The sequence below is a fragment of the Mirounga angustirostris genome, unplaced genomic scaffold (assembly GCF_029215605.1).
Source record: "Mirounga angustirostris isolate CCGP_5_RB_7025 unplaced genomic scaffold, mMirAng1.0.hap1 SCAF_4, whole genome shotgun sequence".
Taxonomy (NCBI): domain Eukaryota; kingdom Metazoa; phylum Chordata; class Mammalia; order Carnivora; family Phocidae; genus Mirounga; species Mirounga angustirostris.
The window spans coordinates 172535739-172557979 of NW_026991712.1; the positions used below are offsets into that span (position 1 = coordinate 172535739).

General features: G+C 44.5%; 1 pseudogene; it reads left to right on the plus strand.

The window, feature by feature from the left end:
• Window positions 1–8334: 8334 nt before the first annotated feature.
• LOC123860425 (RNA transcription, translation and transport factor protein-like) lies at window positions 8335–9141 on the plus strand (annotated as a pseudogene).
• Window positions 9142–22241: the final 13100 nt, after the last annotated feature.

Genomic DNA, 22241 nt, shown 5'->3' on the forward strand with positions numbered 1-22241 from the left:
ACTCCCCAGAGGGCTTTGTCACCTAGGGTCCAGTTTCCTAATTCAGTTCACCTTGCCAAAGTTCCTCATGCTGTGGGCTGAGAGCAGGCCCGAACTATTTCAGGCCCAAGGGCAACATCCTTGAGAAGCTCTATCTGCAAAGAGTGGGAGATCACCATGGCAACCTGTCCCGGGGCCCAGCCCTGGCAGGACTCCAAAGCACACAAATAAAGCCATAGGAATGTGGTGCGGGGCTGGGGCAGGGCAACTAGGCAGTTGCCAAGTTTCCATGAAAATCAACTGTGGGAGGCCTCAGCCTCTAGAAGGTGTCAGTAGGGAATACTGGGTCCCAATAGGATCAGCCCAGGGAAATGTAACACATTCATACATACATGTTATGCTGGCCTTCAGCTCTTTCCACACACACACACACACACACACACACACACACACACACACACCCTGCTTTCAAGACAGTACTGTTTCGTGAAAAAGAGACCTGATAAATAAGAGCACTGGCTTCTGAGCCTGACAATAGTGATTCTGGTGCCCTAGGTCATAATCTCGGCGAGTTTCTGAACTAGTTATCCACATGGCCCACTCCCTCCCCCACTCCCCCTCGGCTCACCTTCTCCATGAATCCTTCCCTGATGGCCTTAAATCAAATTGCAGCCTCCCCTCCACCAACTCCTGCTCTGCTTTATTTTTCTCCAGGGCACTAAGCACCACATGACATACCATGGTTTACTTATTTATCCGGTTTGTTGCCTTGTTAATGTCAGCTCCACGAGGGTGGGGAATGTTGTCTGTTTTGTGTATGGCATCTCCAATGCCTAGAACAGTGCCTGGCACATGGAAGGTGCACAAGGAATATTACAGGGTGAATGTGTGGACTTCTCTGAAGATGCATTTTCTCTTCAGCAAAATGGGGATAATTCTACCCCCATGGGGTTCATGTGAAGGTTAAAGGGTTTAAGACTGTAGGTCAAGAACCCAGCCCTTAGTGGGGGCACTAGTGTGATTCACAGTTATAGCTTTCCTTTGGTGAGATATAATCATGAACACGCTTCTCATTATTACCCCTTAGCACTTTGGTCCTTATTTAAAAACACCTTTCATTGGATCTTACCTTGCCTCCCCAAACCCTGAGCCCAAGAGCGTACCTGTGTCCTAGTTCTGCAAAACCACTCATTGGTAAAGACAATGGAACCAGAGATTGGGTCCTGTCTCCAAGTATTTGTTAGGAAACTGAGTGAATGAACTAATCCATTCTTAGGAAAGCAAGCTCCTAAAAACGTAAAGGCGATTTGAACAGGCAATGTTTCACCTGTAAAATAAGAGAATAGGTATTTCTCGTATCCGTTAACACATGCCAGATGGAGAGCTAGGCACCTGACATGTCTTATGTTGTTTTACCCTTGTGTCAACCTGACCAGGAAGGTATCTAAGAAGGAAGAAATTGAGGCCAAGAGGCTATGACACCAGCCTGAGACCTCACAGCACTAGGCAGTGGGGCAGGAATTGAAGCCAGAGTTGCTCAAGCCCCAAAGCCTGTGTTCTTCCTACAACCTACCCCACCTTCTCTGGAACTTCACTTGGTAAAAGGTCTCTCTGCCAAGCTAGGGAGTTTGGATATATTTTGTAGACAATTCTAAAAATAAAAAAGCTAATGAGTAGAGATAATACGGGAACTCCTAGGAAGGAAGAATTATTTTTGCCTACGATAAATCAGAAAAGAGACAGAGAGGAGCTACAAGGGACTTGTATTTCTGGGTTCATTAACTCCTCTTTGGGGGGGTTATCACCGGCTTTGGGTTCCAACACATGACAATGAACAGCAGTCTCTCTTCATACGAGTTTTCCATCGTGTCATATTTTCAGCAGGTCATTCCTTTGGGATCTTTTATTTTTATTTATAGCCTTGTGCATCATTTCAGTGCCAGCATTTAGCGTGTTCAGCTACTTTCTGAGGGGCTGGAGCCTCCCTCACTACAAACCTGTAAGAAAAAGCAGAAAGCATGGAATTTGAAGCCTGCTGGAACCAGCTCTTCATGTTCAACAACTTCATGTAGGTAGCTTGAAATTGGCCAAGGTGAAAGTCTTTACACCCCAGAAACTGACAAATGCTACAAATCAAGGTTTTTCCCCCCTTCTAGAGAGCCAGTGGTGAAACTTGGCACCAACATAGAGCTGACCCAGCTATTGTAAAAGGAGTCTGAAAACTTGAGTTTTAGCTTCATGTCTTTACTAACTCACTGTAAACCTTACAAAGTCATTTCATTTCTCTCGACCTCAATTTCTTTATCAATTAAATGTAGGGAGATTGAGTAGATTTAAAAACCAGGACAGCTTGGCAATTCGTCAAGCAATTTTCAGTAATTTAAAAAAAGGGCGGGGGGGACGACTGGGTGGCTCAATCGGTTAAGCATCTGCCTTCAGCTCCAGTCATGATCCAGGTCCTGGGATTGAGCCCTGCATCGGGCTCCCTGCTCAGTGGGGAGCCTGCTCCTCCCTCTGCCTCTGCCCCTCCCCCCTGCCCACATGCACACTCTCTCTCAGTGTCTCTCAAATAAATATATAAACAAATAAAATCCTTTTAAAAAAGAAAAGAAAACCATTCATTAATCCCCTGAGAAGCCCAAACAAGTTAACGTAATAAATAAATTGTGTCTAGTGGTGAAAATCTTTCAAAGTCTGAAACCTGAGGGAAGAGCAATTAAAGCAGTCAGCCACCTGTTGCCTTCAGCCCAATGTGCTGAGCACCTGAAATGGGGCAATCACTGCTAAACACTGATGCTATCATACTGAAGAAGACCCAGTCTGCCCCCCGGGAGCTTATAGGTGAGGGAGGCAGACAGACAAGCAGGCATGCATCGTAATAAATAGAATCTGGGCTCTGAAGGGGTAGGAACCAGGCTTTAAGATGGCATACAGCAGGGGCACTATTCAAGTTGGGGAGCTGAGCATGACTTGGGAGAAGGGACATCTAATGGGAATTAGGTCCAGAGGTCGAATACTGTAGGAACATTGGGGAGTTGCAAGTCATCAAGAGTAGGTGCAAAGCATGGTGCAAGTCAATGCTGGAATGTTGCATAGGGCCTTCGGTATCAGGTAGAAGAGTTCGGAAGTTATCTTTGCGGGCAGTAATTTGAGCTTTAAGAAAGCTCATTCAGGCTGTTATATGGAGAATGAATGGAAAGGAAGCAACACTGGAAGCTGGGAGACCCCTTCAGTGGTCTTGTAGCAAATGAGTCTGGTGACCTGAGGCAGAGCGTGGGGCCTCGTGATACTGTGATTTATAATAAGAAATTCATATTTGGTCTTCGTCCCCAATCCCTGACACAGGGCTCCTGAAACCCTTGTAAATTCCTAAGTGAGAAGAGCACTAGGAGCATCTTTTGTTTTATTGAAGGGACTCTAAGTGATCTCCCGATGGTTCTGGATAGGGGCTGCTCACCAAAAAGACCAAGCCATCATTCAAAGCTTAGAATCTGCAGCCACCTACCCCCAGCACCACTTCTCCAGATAGAGGAGAGGGGCTGGAAATGAAGTTAGTAACTGATCATGCCCATGTGAAAAAGCCTCCATAAGACCCCGATAGCACAGGGTTTGGAGAGCTTCCAGGTGGGTGAACACATCCACATACAGGGAGGGTGACACTCCCCACCTCCACCGGGACAGAAGCTCCTGTGCTCAGGACCCTCCCAGACCCCAGACTCTTTTCATCTGGCTATTCATCTGTATCTTTTATCATATCCTTTAATAAATCGGTAAGTGTTTCCTTAACTTCTGTGAGCTCTTCTAGCAAATAATCAAATCCAAGGGGAAGAAGTCATGGAAACATCCAATTTGTAGCCAAGTCAGAAGATGTGGATGACTTGGGGACCTATACTTTTGAGTGGCATTTGAAGTGGGGGGGTAGTCTCTTGGGACTGAACTCTTAACCTGTGGGATCTGACACTATCTCTAGATAGATAGTATCAAAAGTGAGTTAAATTGTAGGATACCCAGCTCGTGTCACAGAATTGCTTGGTGTTGGAAAAACCCCCACACATTCTTTTTTTTTTTTTTAAAGATTTATTTATTTATTTATTTATTTGACAGAGACACAGCAAGAGAGGGAACACAAGCAGGGGGAGTGGGAGAGGGAGAAGCAGGCTTCCTGCTGAGCAGGGAGCCCGATGTGGGGCTCGATCCCAGGACCCTGGGATCACGACCTGAGCCGAAGGCAGACGCTTAATGACTGAGCCACCCAGGCGCCCCCCCACACACATTCTTGACCAGAAGTGTCAGAAGTATTTTCTGCGAAAGCAAAGAAGACCCTTAGGTTTTTCCAATACAGGCCTTTCTGCTTTTTGGATCTTCATTTTCTTCTGGGGACTCCCGTGTCCACGTAAACAACCGTGTGCTTTTCTTGTTCATCTGTCTTGGTCAATTTAATTCTCAGGTCCAGTCGGAAACTGGGTAAATGGGGTAAAGCTTTGTCTCCCCTACAGAGCCTTTAGGGCTCCAGACCTGATTTTTATTTTATTTATTTATTTATTTATTTTTAAAAGATTTTATTTATTTATTTGAGAGAGAGCATGAGAGGGAGGAGGGTCAGAGGGAGAAGCAGACTCCCTGCTGAGCAGAGAGCCTGATGCGGGACTCGATCCCGGGACTCCAGGATCATGACCTGAGCCGAAGGCAGTCGCTTAACCAACTGAGCCACCCAGGCGCCCCTATTTTATTTTTTTAAGTAGGTTCCACACCCAATGTGGGGCTCAAACTCACGACCCTGAGATCAAGAGTCAGATGCTATATCCCCCGAGCTAGCCAGAGGCACCACTGATTTTTACCTCTGTATTCTGCCAATCCTCTTCTCAATTTAAAGGTCCTTGTCTTGATACAATCCAAAATAATAGGTGGGGGAGGGTTGGGGTAGGGAAGGAAATGCCCTTAATGCCCTCCTTGCTGGTAGACTTACTTCCTTGAACTGGCAGGTAATTCTTACAGAAAGTCCTCTTGAAAGGCCTGACCCTCTTTTTGGAGGACTTTGCTAAAAGGGACAAGAAATCACCAGTACACAGAAACTTTCTAATTTTTTTTTCTACCATTTCCTCTACTTTTGATTGTCATGACTCTGTCCCAGTGTATAGCAGAAAATTGTTTGACTAAATGCCACTAACAAGGGTCCCCAGCTTTCCCGTCTGCAGTGGTTAGGACCTCATTAACTACTACCCTGCCTCCTCCAAGTCAGTCAATTCTACAACGCAGGGTCTGGAATTTCCAGAAACTACCTTAAAATACTAAAATCTAGAGATTCCCTACTGTATGCAACAGAAACTGACTCTGGCTGATTAAGCAGAAAATGAAAGCATTAAAATGACATCAAGAGCCCATAGAATTTGTGCGAAACTAAAAAAAGAAAAAAAAAATTGGGGGTTCCAGATTAAGCTTCCAAGGAAAATATCTAAAACCAAAACCCTGGCCTCAGGAAGAAACTGCTGCTTCAGGGGCGCCTGGGTGGCTCAGTCGTTGAGCGTCTGCCTTCGGCTCAGGTCATGATCCCAGGGTCCTGGGATCCAGCCCCGCATCGGGCTCCCTGCTCCGCGGGAAGCCTGCTTCTCCCTCTACCACTCCCTCTGCTTGTGTTCCCTCTCTCGCTATGTCTCTCTCTGTCAAATAAATAAATAAAATCTTAAAAAAAAAAAAAAAGAAACTGCTGCTTCTGTCACTGCCATGATGCCCTTTTGGCCATCATTGGTGCTGCGGCCGGCATGTGCCTGACTCCAACCGTCACTGTGCCAATAATGCTGTCCCTTCCATGTCAAGAACTCAAGTCAACTTGCAACTACCGCATCCCTGAAAGCCACTCACCTCTGCCACCACCCTGGCCAGGAAAAAGGCATCCACTCCAAGCCTCCTTCCTCAGATTGCTCCCTCCTGAATCGAAGCCTCACATGGCTGGGTCCCACTGGCACAGAATAGTTCACCGACCTGAAGCCTGACCACAAAAGACACTGGGAAATACCTTTCTGGGTTCCTTGGTAAATGGGACTCATGTGGCTGGAAATTCCCCAAACAATAAAAAATGCTGAGAAGCCAGAAAACAAAGTGTCTAAAACAAGGTTTATGTGGGTCACTCAAGTGGAGCAATCCTGTAGATGATAAACATGCATATCTGTAGTTCAGGAGAGCGAGGGAGCATAGAGATGGTGTTATGGGTTCAATTGTGTCCCCTGCCCCCATATTCATATGTTGCTGTCCTAACCTCTAGTACCTCCTTACAAATGTGTCCTTATTTGAAGATAGGGTCTTGGGGCGCCTGGGTGGCTCAGTTGGTTAAGCGACTGCCTTCGGCTCAGGTCATGATCCTGGAGTCCCTGGATCGAGTCCCGCATCAGGCTACCTGCTCAGCGGGAAGCCTGCTTCTCCTCTCCCTCTCCCACTCTCCCTGCTTGTGTTCCCTCTCTGTCAAATAAATAAAATCTTAAAAAAAAAAAAAAAAAGCTATTAAAACTGTTGAATTCAAGTGAGTATATTATAAATTTTATAAAGAAAAGTTTGGGGGTAAAAGTAAATTTGGTGAGCTGGCCAGTAATAGACCTGTTTGCTGAAAATCTCTCTGAGCCTTTTATTTATTAAAAAAAAATAGAGGGGCGCCTGGGTGGCTCAGTTGGTTAAGTGACTGCCTTCGGCTCAGGTCATGATCCTGGAGTCCCTGGATCGAGTCCCGCATCGGGCTCCCTGCTCGGCAGGGAGCCTGCTTCTGCCTCTGACCCTGCCCCCTCTCGTGTGCTCTCTCTCTCTCTCATTCTGTCTCAAATAAATAAATAAAATCTTAAAAAAAAAAAAGATAGGGTCTTTCCACAGGTAATCAAGTTAAAATGAGATCATTAGGGTAGCCCTAATCTAATATGACTGGTGTCCTTATAAAAAGGGGAAATTTTGACACGGGAAGAAGGCCATATAAAATGAAGGCAGAGATCTACAAGCCAAGGAGCAACAGAGATTGCCAGCAAACCACCAGAAGCTAGGAGAGAAGGACAGAACAGATTTTTCCTCACAGCCCTCAGAAGGAAACAATCCCTTGATCTTAGACTTCGAGCTTCCAGAATATGAGACAATAAATTTCTGTTGTTTGAGCCACCCAGTCTGGTGTTTTGTTACAGCAGCCCTAGGAAACTAATAATAGATTGTGACAATGCAAGAGCATAGAGCGGGAAGGCAAGGGAGGACCAATATCTGGTGGACATAGTGAGGAGAAACCATCTCTTCCTTTGTGATAAGAGGAGGAAAAGCTGGGCGTGGATTGTCTGAGACTGGATTCCCCAGAAGCCACCCCTGAGATGAGGACGCCTGTGCAGGGATTTACTAGGAAGCATTCCCAGGAATAACCTGAAGGGAAGGGGGAAGAAGGAGCAGGAAGGAAAGGGGGGAGCAAGAATGCAATGACAGCAAAGGGTACTGAAGGGCAACCTGACGTGGGCTCACCCCATAGGGGAGCTCTTACACCTTAGCGTTGTCCCAGTCTGAGGGTAAGTTTGCTGGAGTAGCTAGCTATACTCCCAAGCCACCAGTCAGAGGTTAAGGGCTGCCCTTTGGAAGTGGGAGTGGGGTTAAATTCCCAGCCACTTCTAGTTCTCTGCAGCAAAGCGCTTCAGGCAGCCCGAGGGCAGTCCTCAGAGACAGAGGTGCAGGCTGGGCAGTGAAAGCACAGGGGGAATTGGTGTGCCCCCAGATGATCAAAGAATCCAAAGCCACACAGATATGGATTGGGAGACCATTAAGACATTAACACATGAAAGGTTCTAGATCCCCTTCTGTTCTATATAATGAAGGGGGGTTAAAGTATAAAAGAGAAAGCTGACAGGAAACCACAGAAAGATCACCAGACAACACTGAAGACCCAGCTGAGAGAGACCATGACCTTGTTATAGCACCAAACACCAACAGCAAGCAGGTGTGACGGGATAATGGGGGAAAGAGGAACTTAGAACAGAGAAAGCGAATAGAGACAACAGAGAGGCCAGGTGGCTGGCAGTTTTAGTTTTAACAAATTTGAAGAACGGGTCTAATGGGAACAAGTGGGTGGGAAAATGGGGAAGGGTGAGAGGGAGTGGCCAGAGGGAGCTGTGTGTTTTTGAAAGTTAAGAAAGGAGTCCTGGGTGATGGAAGGCCCAGGGTGTGGCCATGGCAGTGGGTACCTTAGGTGGAGCAGAGGTGAAGGTCACTGGAATTGAGGAGGTCAAAGAACTAACAGGCCACCCTTGCTGCATTGCTGCCTGCCTATGCCGCCCACTCCTCCTCACCTCTCCTCCCCCTGCAGAAGCCCAGAGGACCAGAGCGAGAAGCCAGGACCGTGTCACAACCATGTCACAACCAATTGTCAGCTTCATTTGCAGCAAAGATGACACATAATTTAGAAACTTTATTATTTAACTCAAAGACTTTATTATTTAGCTCATAGGAAATCAGACTCTACAAGACTGAAGACAGAAGTAATTTAAGAAACATCCACAGCAGTGATGGGTCCAGTTTCTTTGAAAAGTATCCCAGAGATGTTAACTGTCCTTTCAAGATTCAAGATGGCCAAGAAGCAACAGACTACCTTCTTGGTTTAGCTGTTAGACTTGAGTATGGAGATAATGCTGAAAACTACAAGGACTTGGTACCAGATAATGCAAAACATATTGACGGTGCAACTAAAAACGTGGAGCCATCTGTCAGTCTGGATGTAAAGAACCCTGGTTTTAAGGCTGATGTGCTGGTTTTGGCTAACCATCTTCGGGAAGTCACGGTGAGGACCTGGTAATGCTTCAGGCAATTTGCATTTTTGTCCAAGAGCTCCTGGAAGCAGGATGCAGTTGCCAAAGCAAATCAAACAAAAGAGGTCTTTGCCTGGTGCCTTAGTCAAAAACATCTCAGAACAGGAGATGCAGTTCTTAATGAAGTGGCTCAAATTCTGCTATTGCCGCACATAGAGGAGCTCAGAGAGCTACAGACAAAATGCATGAAGTCATAGCAGCTGCTCAGGTGATTCTTGCTGATCCAAAGACAGACCAAGGACAGGGGCGGGGGGACAGACCAAGACTGGGGAGACTGGGGAAAGTTGGAGGACGAACATTGTAGGATTTCAGCTTCTCACCTACTTCGTACAATTGGGAACCACGTACGCTCTGGCATGTGTCTGGAAATCAAATGCCACACTTTCAAGGGAAGGATCCAGAAGATTGATGAAGTTCTAGTGATTTGCCATCATTGCTTTTTCTTTAATAAAGTTCAGGAAAGCGGGGAGAAGAAAAAGGAACAGGGGCACCTGGGTGGCTCAGCTGGTTAAGTGTCTGACTCTTGATTTAGGCTCAGGTCATGATCTCAGGGTCCTGGAGCCAAGCTCCACATCTCCCTCTCCCTCTGCCCGCTCCCCCCCAGCTCACACTCTCGTGCTCTCTCTCTAAAAGAAAGAAAAAGGAACTAACAGGGTGGATTTGGAATGGATCATCTGCATGGACACTAAAGACTCAGAGGAAGGTTGAGAGCCAGGTGCAGAACACAGCAACACTGACCCTAATAATAATCACTAACATTTTCTGAGTGCTCACCATGGGCCAACGCTGTGCTGAGTGCCCCCATATATCTGTATCCCATAGAGTCTTTCTTCTCTTCCTTCGGGTCTCAGCTTAAGTGGCACCTCCCTCCCCAACATAGCCCCTCTTTATTCTCCACCTCAAGCCCTTCACAGAATATACATCAATTTATAATTATTTTAGGCTGTTTACTTTCTAGCTGAATGAGTGTTGGGTGCCAATAACTACTCTACAAGGTGGTTACTATTACTATTCCATTGTACACCTAAGAAAATTGAAGCCCAGATATTAAGTAAGTTGCCCAAGATCACATAGCTACATAGTGGCACACCTGAGTCTGGACCCAGGAATACGTGACTCCTAAAGCCTACGTTCTTGATGATACCAGCTCCAAAAAAGTCTTCAGTGAGTGAGAGGAGATAACCAGGAAGTTGGGAGAGGACGGGGCAGAGATGGGCATATTGGGTGATACAACAGTTGTAGGAACAAGGCCTTTGTGCTAGAAATGGTTCAGAAGTAGCACTGGGAAGGAAGCAGGTCTCCTAACCCACCTCCTGCCCCCAGGTGTTGGAGAAGTGGACAATGAGGACCATCCTTTTGAAAGAGCTGCAGAGAAAACTTTTAGAGGAGCAGTCAAAACCTCACAGCTTAGAGTTTAAGGACCTGCCAAGCTAGACCAAACTTCCTTTCATGATTTCACAATATTCCATTTGGATCAATCCATATTTTATGTCCCAAATGCATCTTGTATGTTTCTCCCACCAACTTTGAAGCTTGTCATTCCTCCCACCCCAAATACATTCCCCATCTCTTCTTCACTCCCTCCTCTGCTGCAAGCCTACCTAATTTCCAAGTCACGGCTGAGGTTCAATTCCTCCACTAGCCCTCTCCTAAAGGCACCAGCTTCAACCAGCCTCGTGATTCTTTCTATTCTCAGAACTCCGCTAGCCTATGCCACCGACAAAGACCAACTAGCCTTCCTGGCGTCCCTGCAGCACTGACTGGCATGTTGCTTCCCACATATCCATCTCCTGGCTGATACCTGGCTGTGGAGGAAAGGGAAAACGAATTGGCAATGCATAGCTGGCTATTAACTGGAAGTCCAAGGCACTTACTGCCCAGTATCAGCTCCCAGCAGCGTCCGATAGGCCCCACGAAGTTTCTGCCTATTTGATTCTGAATTATAATTTGAAGCAGTTTATCAATTCTTTTTTTTTTAATTTTATTTATTTATTTGACAGAGAGAGAGAGCACAGGTAGGCAGAACAGCAGGCAGAGGGAGAGGGAGAAGCAGACTCCCCGCTGAGCAAGGAGCCCGATGTGGGGCTCGATCCCAGGACCCTGGGATCATGACCTGAGCCGAAGGCAGACGCTTAACGACTGAGCCATCCAGGTGCCCAGTTTATCAATTCTGCTCAGCAAACTTCAAAGGAGTTCAGTTGGCCTCCAGAGACACTGTTCTCAGATTAATACCAAGCTAACAACCTAGTTGGGTGTATTAGTAAACTACATAGCTGGCCAACTAACATCAAGTCAAAAACAGAAGCAAGCAAGATGCTTTCACGAGCTGTTGCTCAACAGGGATTGTTTCCCGAGAAAACTTTCAAGACACTGAAGTGCAAAGACCCAGAACTAAATAAATTTCTGCTTACCTATCCTGAGTCTGTTCCTGGCAAAATTTAGAAGAAGCAAAGCAGCTACAAATCTTCTTTCTCTATGGAAGTTTTAAGATATGGTACAGCATGACAACTCCTATCAACAAAGAAAATTATTCATAAACACAAAGGGCAATTAGTAAAGAACCTGGAGACATGATTCTTGTCCCAGTTCTGCCCTGGATGATGCCTGTCCCTTTCCCTCTCTGGATCTGTTTCCCCACCTGAAAAGTGAGGAAGTTGAACCATATGATCTCCAAGGGACCTTCCAACCACAAAATTCTTTAACTGCTTTCTGCTTTCCTTATTACAAAACATCCAATTATTCATTGAAAACCATTAAACATATGTTATCCTCAAGGCCACCAAATATGACTGTTCAAGTTGTACATTGAATGAATCCAGAGGTCCACCATTCACATTACAGTCTGTGTAAACTATACCCACATATTGGGTGGTGCACAACCTAAATATCTGTACATCGCAACCTTGATTATGCTCTTCAATCTTGTAAATATTTAATGTTTCACTTTTTATTTTCTTAATACCCATTGTTTCCCAACCTTGGGTTCCTACCAGCAGGGATAAAACTACATTAATATCTGGTACTGAGCAAAGTACTCTCTTATGGATTAACTCTTACTTATGGACAGGAACTGAGGATAACAGCACTAATACACTCAGTTTATTGATCACCTACCATGTGCAATACACTTTACATGTATTACTACATATACATATTTAATCTTTATGAAATCCTATGAAGTATAAATTATCATCTTTATCCTTGGATTAAGTAAGGGAGATTAAGTAAACTGCCTAGGGTTCATAACCATAGCTAGAAAGGGGCTGGGACAAGGATGCAAATCCACCTCTGACTCCAAAGTTCATCCTTTTTTTTTTTTTTTAAAGATTTTTATTTATTTATTTGAGAGAGAGAGTGAGAGAGAGAAAGAGCACAAGAGGGGGGAGCGGGAGAGGGAGAAGCAGACTCCCTGCTGAGCAGGTAGCCCGATGCGGGACTCCATCCAGGGACTCCAGGATCATGACCTGAGCCGAAGGCAGTCGCTTAACCAACTGAGCCACCCAGGCGCCCGCAAAGTTCATCCTCTTTTAACTCCACTATCCATTTCACCTGTCATATGCTCCAGAATCCCCCTACAAACCTGATGGTCTTGTGACATCAGTGAACAAGTGCAAGTAATTAGAACATTCGGTTAACTGGAAACAGCAGTAACAGAGCATAATCACACTGGAAAGAAAGCCAGCACTCACCAAATTTCCACCTTGATGTCACTAACTAGAGATGTATTCACCTCTCTGTGGGTCTCAGTGTTCTCATCTGCCAAATAGGGGTGATGGCTTGGGTCCTTTTTAGGATATTCAAGTATCAGCAATTCCTATAGCAACAACTATTTAATTATTTGCATTCTCTGACTTTTAAAGTTTATTAGTTTTTTGGCCCCAATTAAACTCTTGTGCCACTCTTATGACCACTTTAGCCACCACGGAGAATTCCTTGTAGTCCCTGCTTCTTTGAGCCTCCCTAAGGGCATTCATTCCTGTACTTTCCCCCTTGCTCTCAAGACCCCAGATTTGAGAGTTTGTTCCATATAATTTGTAGCCTTTGAGACACTTGCTTATTATTATCAGCATCCTTGTTTCCTTCCCTCTCACGTCTCTAGGTTTTGGGAGATCTTCCCAGTGAGTCATGCACTGCATTCCTATAGAGGGTTGACGTGAGAGTTGTGGTCAAGCAGGGGTGAACTGGAAGAATGGAAACTGTTTGCTCTTCACAGACCCTGTCTTTTGACTCAACATCACTCAACAGAACTAGAAGACATCTGAATGAGCAAATGCACAAATTTCAGATCCAGACCAGGATCTGAGGTTCCTGGTTAGGATCTGAGGTTCTGAATAGTCAAGTCACTGTGACTCTGATTAGGAGGGTGGACGCAAACAGAGATCTAAATAAAATTAAAACCTGTGCATTATTTCCCAGGTATAGCTAATATTTTATGTTCCATAATACTTAGATGCAAGATATAATCCTTTCCTTTTTTCTTTTTTTAAAGATTTTATTTATTTATTTGAAGAGAGAGACACAGCGAGAGAGGGAACACAAGCAGGGGGAGTGGCAGAGGGAGAAGCAGGCTTCCCGCAGAGCAGGGAGTCCAATGCGGGACTCGATCCCAGGACCCTGGGATCATGACCTGAGCCCAAGGCAGACGCTTAATGACTGAGCCACCCAGGCGCCCCCTTTCCTTGTTTTTCTACACCAAATTATATCTAGCTCTGAACTCTTACCTATCTGGATGGAAAAATGTAATCCTTGTTGCAGGGAGGCCTGCATCCTTCCCAGAATTATACTTGGGTATCAGGGCATTCAGGCAATCCTGAAATTTGGGGGAAGATTCTCTGATCTCATTACCCAAAACCATATGGCCCATTAAAAGATGTCAGCCCAGGGCGTCTGGGTGGCTCAGTTGGTTAAGCGACTGCCTTCGGCTCAGGTCATGATCCTGGAGTCCCGGGATCGAGTCCCGCATCGGGCTCCCTGCTCAGCAGGGGGTCTGCTTCTCCCTCTGACCCTCCCCCTTCTCATGTTCTATCTCATTCTCTCTCTCAAATAAATAAATAAAATCTTTAAAAAAAAAAAAAAGATGTCAGCCCAGGGGGGTGGGGGGATGGGTTAGCCTGGTGATGGGTATTAAGGAGGGCACATATTGAATGGAGCACTGGGTATTATAAGCAAACAATGAATCATGGAACTCTACATCAAAAACTAATGATGTAATGTATGGTGATTAACATAATAAATAAAATAAAATAAAATAAAATAAAATAAAATAAAATAAAATAAAATAAAATAGGGGCACCTGGGTGGCTCAGTTGGTTAAGCGACTGCCTTCGGCTCAGGTCATGATCTTGGAGTCCCTGGATCGAGTCCCGCATCGGGCTCCCTGCTCGGCAGGGAGTCTGCTTCTCCCTCTGACCCTCTCCCCTCTCATGTGCTCTCTTTCTCATTCTCTCTCTCTCTCAAATAAATAAATAAATAAATTAATTAATTAATTAAATAAAATAAAAAGATGTCAGCCCATAGCATCCACTCCCTCCATGCCCAGCCCAGCCATGGAATGGAGACCCCACTCACTCCCAAAACTCCCATGATGCTTAGGGTTTGAACCTCGGGGCTCCATGCAGCACTTACAGCAGAGTTGCTCTCCGTCCTGGAGTGCTGAATGGTGACTGGCCAGGCACTGGTTTCTGCCACTCTTGAGACCTCAACAGCCACGCGGGAGAGTTCTCTGTGGTCCCTGCTTCTTTGTGGCTCCAGCCTATGCTGTCCAAGTCCTGAAAAGAGGTGTGTGGTGGGTGAAGCCTAGATCACAGGTTCATACCTTAGCTGCAAGTGATGCTGGGAAAACAAGCGTCAGGCTCTGTAGTATCTAAACCATGAGGCAGGCTTTGCCTCTCGCCAAGACACAGGAAGTGGGGAATCCCCCGAACAGGGCATGGGCAGGAAATAAGAACAGCAAATGTCTACACAGCTTCAACCTGTGGATCCTGGGAAAACCCCTGTCCTCTTTAAGCCTTCGCTCCCTCCACCAGAAATAAGGATAACAGCACCTACTTCCCAGGGCAAAAGTCCAGGAGACAAGGCAAACCTGGGGGTTCTGGCCTCACTGTCTCATGGGTATGGCAAGATTGGGGAAAAGGAGATTGGATCCCAGGAGGGGGATGAGCCAGCTGTAAGGAGCATAACTAGAGGTGATTATGTTTTTATCATCAGGGCGAGGAACTAAGACGAAATGCCCATTAAAAGTGGATATGGTCCAGGAGTGCCTGGCTGGCTCAGTTGGTAGAATATGCAACTCTTTATCTAGGGGTTGTGAGTTCAACCCCCATGCTGGGTGTAGAACCTACTAAAAAAAATTAATTTTTTTAAAGATTTTTTTATTTATTTGAGAGAGTGAAAGAGAGAACATGAGCAGGGGGAGGGGCAGAGGGAGAGGAAGAAGCAGACTCCCTGCTGAGCAGGGAGCCCAACTTGACTTGGGGCTCCATCCCAGGACCCGGGGATCATGACCTAAGCCGAAGGCAGATGCCCAACCGACTGCCACCCAGGCGCCCCCCCAAAAAAATTTTTAAATAAATAAAAGTGGGAGTGGTCCAGAAGTCATTCCTTTCCAACAGTTATCAGTGAGCAAAGAGCATTCTAGAAAGAGTCAGACTTAAAGAAAGGAAAAAGAGAAAGAAAAAGATCCTCTAAAGTGGGACACACTATGCATAGGAGTCAGGACAGAGAGGAAAGTCGAAAGATGGGGCAGAGGTCATCTTGCCCTAAATCAGAACCAGGTAACACCTTCAACTTCTCACCAAGGACTCCAAGTCACCTGATCATCCCACATGCCAGCAGGCTGTGCGGTAACCAAGTCATGCAGCTGTGAGTACAGTGAGAGTAAATCATTAAATCTCTGTGTCTTTGCTTTTCATGCCTAAGTTCTCTCTGTGTGGAGAAAAAAAAAAAACCTAATGCAATTTTTCCCCGTAACAGTGTGCCTCCTCTCGTGTTTCAGGCACCAACATAAATAATAATTGATTATGAAATATGGTTCCAAAAAGAATGTTAACAAACTTGTTTACTGGTATTTTTTTTAATCTCTCCATAGTTTAAGCCTAAAAATAACAAGAAAACTATGATTACTCACAATGAGTGTATACGTGTGTGTGTATATTTAAAAAAAAACTCTGCACAATACTCTGCTGCCATATATTTATATGCCATAATCAGAATATATGTAAATATATACAAATTCTATATTACATATGCATATATGTATACATACATAAGTACATGTGCATACATATACACATACATGCATATGTATACAAACTATACATTTTATTTTAAATCACTGAATTGTATATTTATGAGCATTATTTTATAGTATGTAAATTAAACCTCAATAAAGCTGTTTTTAAAAACCACCCTGCATGAGATTTGAATGCAAACTACAAACTAGCTAAATATATTTGCCACAAAAATAACTGAATAGAGGCATCCTTACAATAAAAAACCCCTCAGGGGTGCCTGGGTGGCTCAGACAGTTAAGTGTCTGCCTTCGGCTCAGGTCTTGATCTCGGAGTCCTGGGATCAAGTCCCACATCAGGGTCCCCGCTCAGCAAGGAGCCTGCTTCTCCCTCTCCCTCTGCCTGCTGTTCCCCCTGCTTGTACACTCTCTCTCTCTGTCAAATAAATAAATAAAATCCTTAAAAAAAAAGAACCCCTCAAAATACTAGGAAAAAACCTTTACATCCCAACAGGGAAATGGGCCAAAGAAGAAATACAAATGATCAATAAATATGAGAAAAACCATCTTCTCTAGCAATCAAATATTTTTTTAAAAGATTTATTTATTTATTTTAGACAGAGAGAGAGAGAGCACTTGAGTGCACACACTAGCACCAAGTGTGAGTGGGGGGAGGGCCAGAAGGAAAGAATTTCAAGCAGACTCCTCGCTGAGCTCGAGCCAGATGCGAGGCCCCATATGGGGCCCGATCCCACGACTCATAAGATCATGACCTGAGCTGAAAGCACCAGTCAGATGCTTAACTGACTGAGCCACCCAGGTGCCCCTCAAATAAACATGGTTTTAAGAAGTAAAAATTTGGGGACACCTGGCTGGCTCAGTGGGAAGAGCATGCTACTCTTGATCTCAGGATTGTGAGTTCAAGCTCCACATTGGGGGTAGAGATTACTTAAATAAGTAAATAAACTTTTTAAAATATTTTATTTATTTGAGAGAGAGAGAGAGAGAGCATGAGTGGCAGGTAGGGGTAGAGGGAGAGGGAGAAGCAGGCTCCCCGCTCAGCAGGGAGCCTGACGTGGGGCTCAATCCCAGGACCCTGGGATCATCACCTGAGCCGAAGGCAAATGCTTAATTGACTGAGCCACCCAGGCGCCCCATTAAACTCTTTTTTTTAATGTTAAAAAAAATAAGTAAAAGTTTTAATTTATAAAAATGGCAACTTCCTTTTTAAGGTTCTATCCAGAACTGGGGAGGGTGACTGGCCCAGCCTGAGAAAACTCCTGGGTCTCCCAGATATCATCTCCTTTCCCAACCAAGACTGAATTAAGTTCTCCTGCTCACATTTCCGGGTCACCCTAAATTTATATCTATTATACCTTCTCATTACTGGCTGTTACATGACTGCATCACCGAGTTAGATTTCAAACCCCTGAGACTGTGGCTTATTCTTCAGTTTATCCCCATGGCAGAGTATAAAACCCCACACATATTCGCTGTATGTTTATTGAATGAATAAGGAGGGTGAACTGATACAAACTTTGCAAAAGGTATTTCGATCAAATATATTAAGTCCTTAAATTCAAATTCTTTGACTCACCAATTCAACACTTAGGAATGTGTACTAACCAAAATGTATAGAACGTTGGATATACAGTGATGTTCCTCTCAGGGTTTTAATAATGGAAATTTGGAAAAATGCAAATATCCAGCATTCAGCAATGGATTAAATTTTTTTCTATCTTTATAGTCTGTTTTTTTAATTGTGGTAAAATATACATAACAATTTGTCATTTTAACCATTTTAAAGCATATTCAGTGACATTTAGCACATTCACAATGTACCACCATCACCACTATTTAGTTCCAGAATATTTTTATCACCCCAAAAAATCTTGGATCTGTTGAGTAGTCACTCCCCATTTCCCCTTCCCCATCCCCCGGCAACCACTATCTCCTTTCTGTATAGATTTACCTATTCTGGATATTTCATATAAATGGAATCATACAACATGTGGTCTTTTGTGTCTGGCTTCTTTCCCTTAGCATCGTTTTCAAGGTTCACCAATGTGAAAGCATGGATTGGTACTACACTTCTTTTTATGGCTGAATAATATCCCACTGTATGAATATACCATTTTATTTATCCATTCATCAGCTGGTGGACATTTGGGTTGTTTCCACTGGTCCTGGGAATAGTGCCGCTATGAACATTCACGTCCAAGTTTTTGGTTGAACACCTGTTTCCAGTGCTTTGGGGTATATACCCAGGAGTGGAATTACTGGATCATATGGTAATTCTGTGTTTAATTTGTTGAGAAATTTCCATATGGTTTTCCCCAGCAGCTGCACTATTTTACATTCCCATCAGCTATGCACAAGGATTCCATAGATTAAAATTTTAATCCACAGTTTTGCAGTGCAAGCCATCCTGGCATGAATAAAACAAAGTCCCTGCTTTTAAGAAACTGACATTTGGCCTAGGGAGTCAGGGAATAAACAAGTAAATATATATTAATCTTCTTCTGATTTTTTTCAACCATTTAAAAATGTAAAACCCGGGCGCCTGGGTGGCTCAGTTGGTTAAGCGACTGCCTTCGGCTCAGGTCATGATCCTGGAGTCCCGGGATCGAGTCCCACATCGGGCTCCCTGTTTGGCGGGGAGTCTGCTTCTCCCTCTGACCCTCCTCCCTCTCATGCTCTCTGTCTCTCATTCTCTCTCTCTCAAATAAATAAATAAAATATTTTTAAAAAATAAAAAATAAAAAATAAATAAAATGTAAAACCCATTCTTAGTATGCAGATCACACAAAAACAGGCTGCAAGCCCAGTCTGGCCCAAGGTGCTATGGTTTTCTGACCCCTGGCAGATTCCCACATCAAAGCTGACCCCTGATATGATTCCTCACAGTTGGTCACAATCTACCCTATCCGTAGGAAGAGGTAGGGTTATTATTCCACCACTGGGGGTTGGGAGGAACATGTATGGAACCCAGATGATCCAGTTAGATCCCTCTGGATATCCCTGGACAGTTGTACTGTGAAGGGGCAAGTGCTGTAACCCTGACCTGAGAAGGGCATGGTGACCAGGGGCTCAGATCACCACTGGGTAAGCCATCAGGATTTGAAGAAGCACTAGTGAGGATGAGGATAGAGGAGGAGGGAGAGGATGAGTACCAGCTGTGGCTACAGGGGCCCTGGTTCATCCCAAAAGCCTCCCTCTTCTAAGTTTTCCCCTTAGTAAGAGACACCCCTGGGACTTATGAAGGAGCTGCTATGCAATAATGTACAGAGAAGGGGATCTGCATAAGGCTTGAACTTTGACCACCACGGAAGTGTGCCACTCAGATCTCCCATCAGGGGTGACCCTACCCCAAAGGGTATAGTTAGCGGGCAGTCTCAGGCACTGTGGCTGAGATCCACTGCAACGTTTGATCCGAGGCCGTGCTCTTCCCAGGCAAACCCAACCAAAGACTGAGCACAGTGGGGATTCTAGGGCCAGGCCATTTCTCTCCAACAAAGGACTCCTCCATGGGCGATGAGTTGATAAAACTTTCTCTGAGCTGTACTTCAGTATGAGGTGCTTCCTAGTCCTTCTCTTCCTTCCCCCTTTCTTTTCACAGGGTCAGATCTGGTCTGAAGACCTTCCCTGCCCTCTCCGGCTCCCTTTCCCCTTTTTATTTCACAGGCATTAGCCCCAGGAAATCTCTTGCATTTCTCACCCCATCTTGGTAACTGCTTCCTGGAGGACATAACGTATAACCCAGCAATTGCCTTTCTAGATATTTACTCACGAGAACTGAAAACATATATCCAAAAAAAGACTTGTGCACAAATGTTCATGGAAGTTTCACTCATAATGGCCCCAAACCAGAAACAACCCAAATGTCCAGCAACAGGTGAATGGATAAACAAATTATAGTACAGCCATATGTGTTAGTCAGGGTACTCCAGAGAAATAGAACCAATAGAACGTGTGCATGTGTATTTATCCATTCATTCATGTATTCATTCATATAAAGAGATTTATTATAACAAATTGACTCACCTGATTGTGGAGGCTGAGAAGTTTCAAAATCTGCAGTTAGTAAACTGGAGACCTATGAGAGCCAATGGTGTAAGTTCCAGTCTCAGAGCAGAAGACCAATGTCCTAGCTCAATCAGACAGGCAGGCAAAATTCCCTCTTATCCAACTTTTTGTTCTATTCAGTCTTCCACTGAGTGGATGAAAGCCCACCCACATTAGGGAGGATAATCTGTTTTACTCAGTCTACCAATTCAAATGTTGGATGGGATCGTCCAAAAATACTTTCACAGACACAACCAGAGTAATGTTTGACCAAACGTCTGGCATCCCATGGCCCAGGCAAGTTGACTGTGTTTGCTTACTTCATGTGTTTCAAAGAGTGCCTGACTACAGCTCAGTGATACTCAGTGCGGAGTCTCCTTGAGATTCTCTCCCTCTCCCTCCCCCTCTGCCCCGCCCCCTGCTTGCTTGCAAGCTCTCTCTCTCTGACAAATAAATCTTAAAAAAAAAAACAACTATATTTACTAAAACTAATGGCCAGGGAAGATATTCTTTTTTTTTTTTAAGATTTTATTTATTTGACAGAGAGAGACACAGCGAGAGAGGGAACACAAGCAGGGGAAGTGGGAGAGGGAGAAAGAGGCTTCCCACTGAGCAGGGAGCCTGATGCAGGGCTCAATCCCAGGACCCTGGGATCATGACCTGAGCCGAAGGCAGACGCTTAACCGCTGAGCCACCCAGGCGCCCCGGAAGATATTCTTTATAAAATATTTGGTGGGGAAAAAAACACATTATAAAACTGTATATACGGTATGACTCCAGTTTTAACAACTACATAAATGCATAGAAATGCATAAAGGTTTAATAGTAATTAGTCCTGGGGTGCCTGCGTGGCTCAGTCGTTAAGCATCTGCCTTTGGCTCAGGTCATGATCTCAGGGTCCGAGGATCAAGCCCCGAGTCCGACTCCCCGCTCCACGGTAAGCCTGCTTCTTCCTCTCCCACTCCCCCTGCTTGTGTTCCCTCTCTCACTGTTTCTCTCTCTGTCAAATAAATAAATAAAATCTTAAAAAAAAATAGTAATTAGTCCTGAGTGGTAGGATCGCAGGTGATATTTGTTTCCTTTACAGTTTTATTTCTGAAATTTTAAAAAAATAAACACTGGACATTGATAAGTAAGGAAAATGTTATTTTAAGACATTAAAATGAGGCCAAGATAGAACAAGTGATTTTACCTTAAGCAAATTCAAGGTAGCAATCTACATGCTAATAGATCATCTAAGGAATATAATGAACAAATGCGTGTATTCACAGTGAATTCACCCACAGAGAAGAACTAGTGAAAGCCAGAGGTTAAAAGAACCTCAACTCAAGTAAATTGATAGTGTATTATGTTTGTGCTGCAAAGTTTCCAACACACAAGTAAGGAAATGTCTAAGCTGTGTCCTCCTCAGTCCAGGGAACTTGGCCTGTTGCCTACTCATTAGTGAAAAGCCTTATAGGAAACATCAGGAATGTCTTATTAAATAAATTTAAAAAGCATGCTCCTAATTGTTTGCCCATGGAGACAGAGACCCAGTGCTGAGTACTGTCTGTGACAATTGCCTGAACTGAACGGTTGTACCAGTAAAATTAATCTTGATATATGGCTCAAGGTTTTGGTTCTGCTTAGGGAGACAGGCTCAGAATTCCAAGGTTTTAACACACAGAATTTGCACCAGTGAGTCTCCCTCTAGCAAGTAGCACAACTCACTCAGGCATGATGTCTGTGCTACGGCGCATAAATTTTTAAAAAAAGCTGTTTCAGGATCAAGGAAATTCATAGTTGTTTATTTTACATTTTGGTCTTATTTGCGTGTTTCTGAGAATACTATCCAAGGCAAGTCGTTTTCTGACATAAATGCCAATGAAACATAATTTCTCCAAGAGGTGCAGTACCAACAGACCGTTTTCAGAGATTAACATTTGGCCTTGGGAAAAATTACCAGCCCTGGTATTGTGCTCAGAGTGAAATGTGGCACTCTTAACCACACCAGGCAGCACTTTGATGAGGGAGTGTTGTACTTCCACAGTTCCTCGGTGTAGCTTTCTTCTCCCCCACCTGCAGCACATCTATAGTTTGGTCAACTGCCCAACTCAAGCTCCAGCTGGCCAAAAGATGCTTGCTGTTTCTACTTTTCCCAATATCATCTTTTTCAAGGC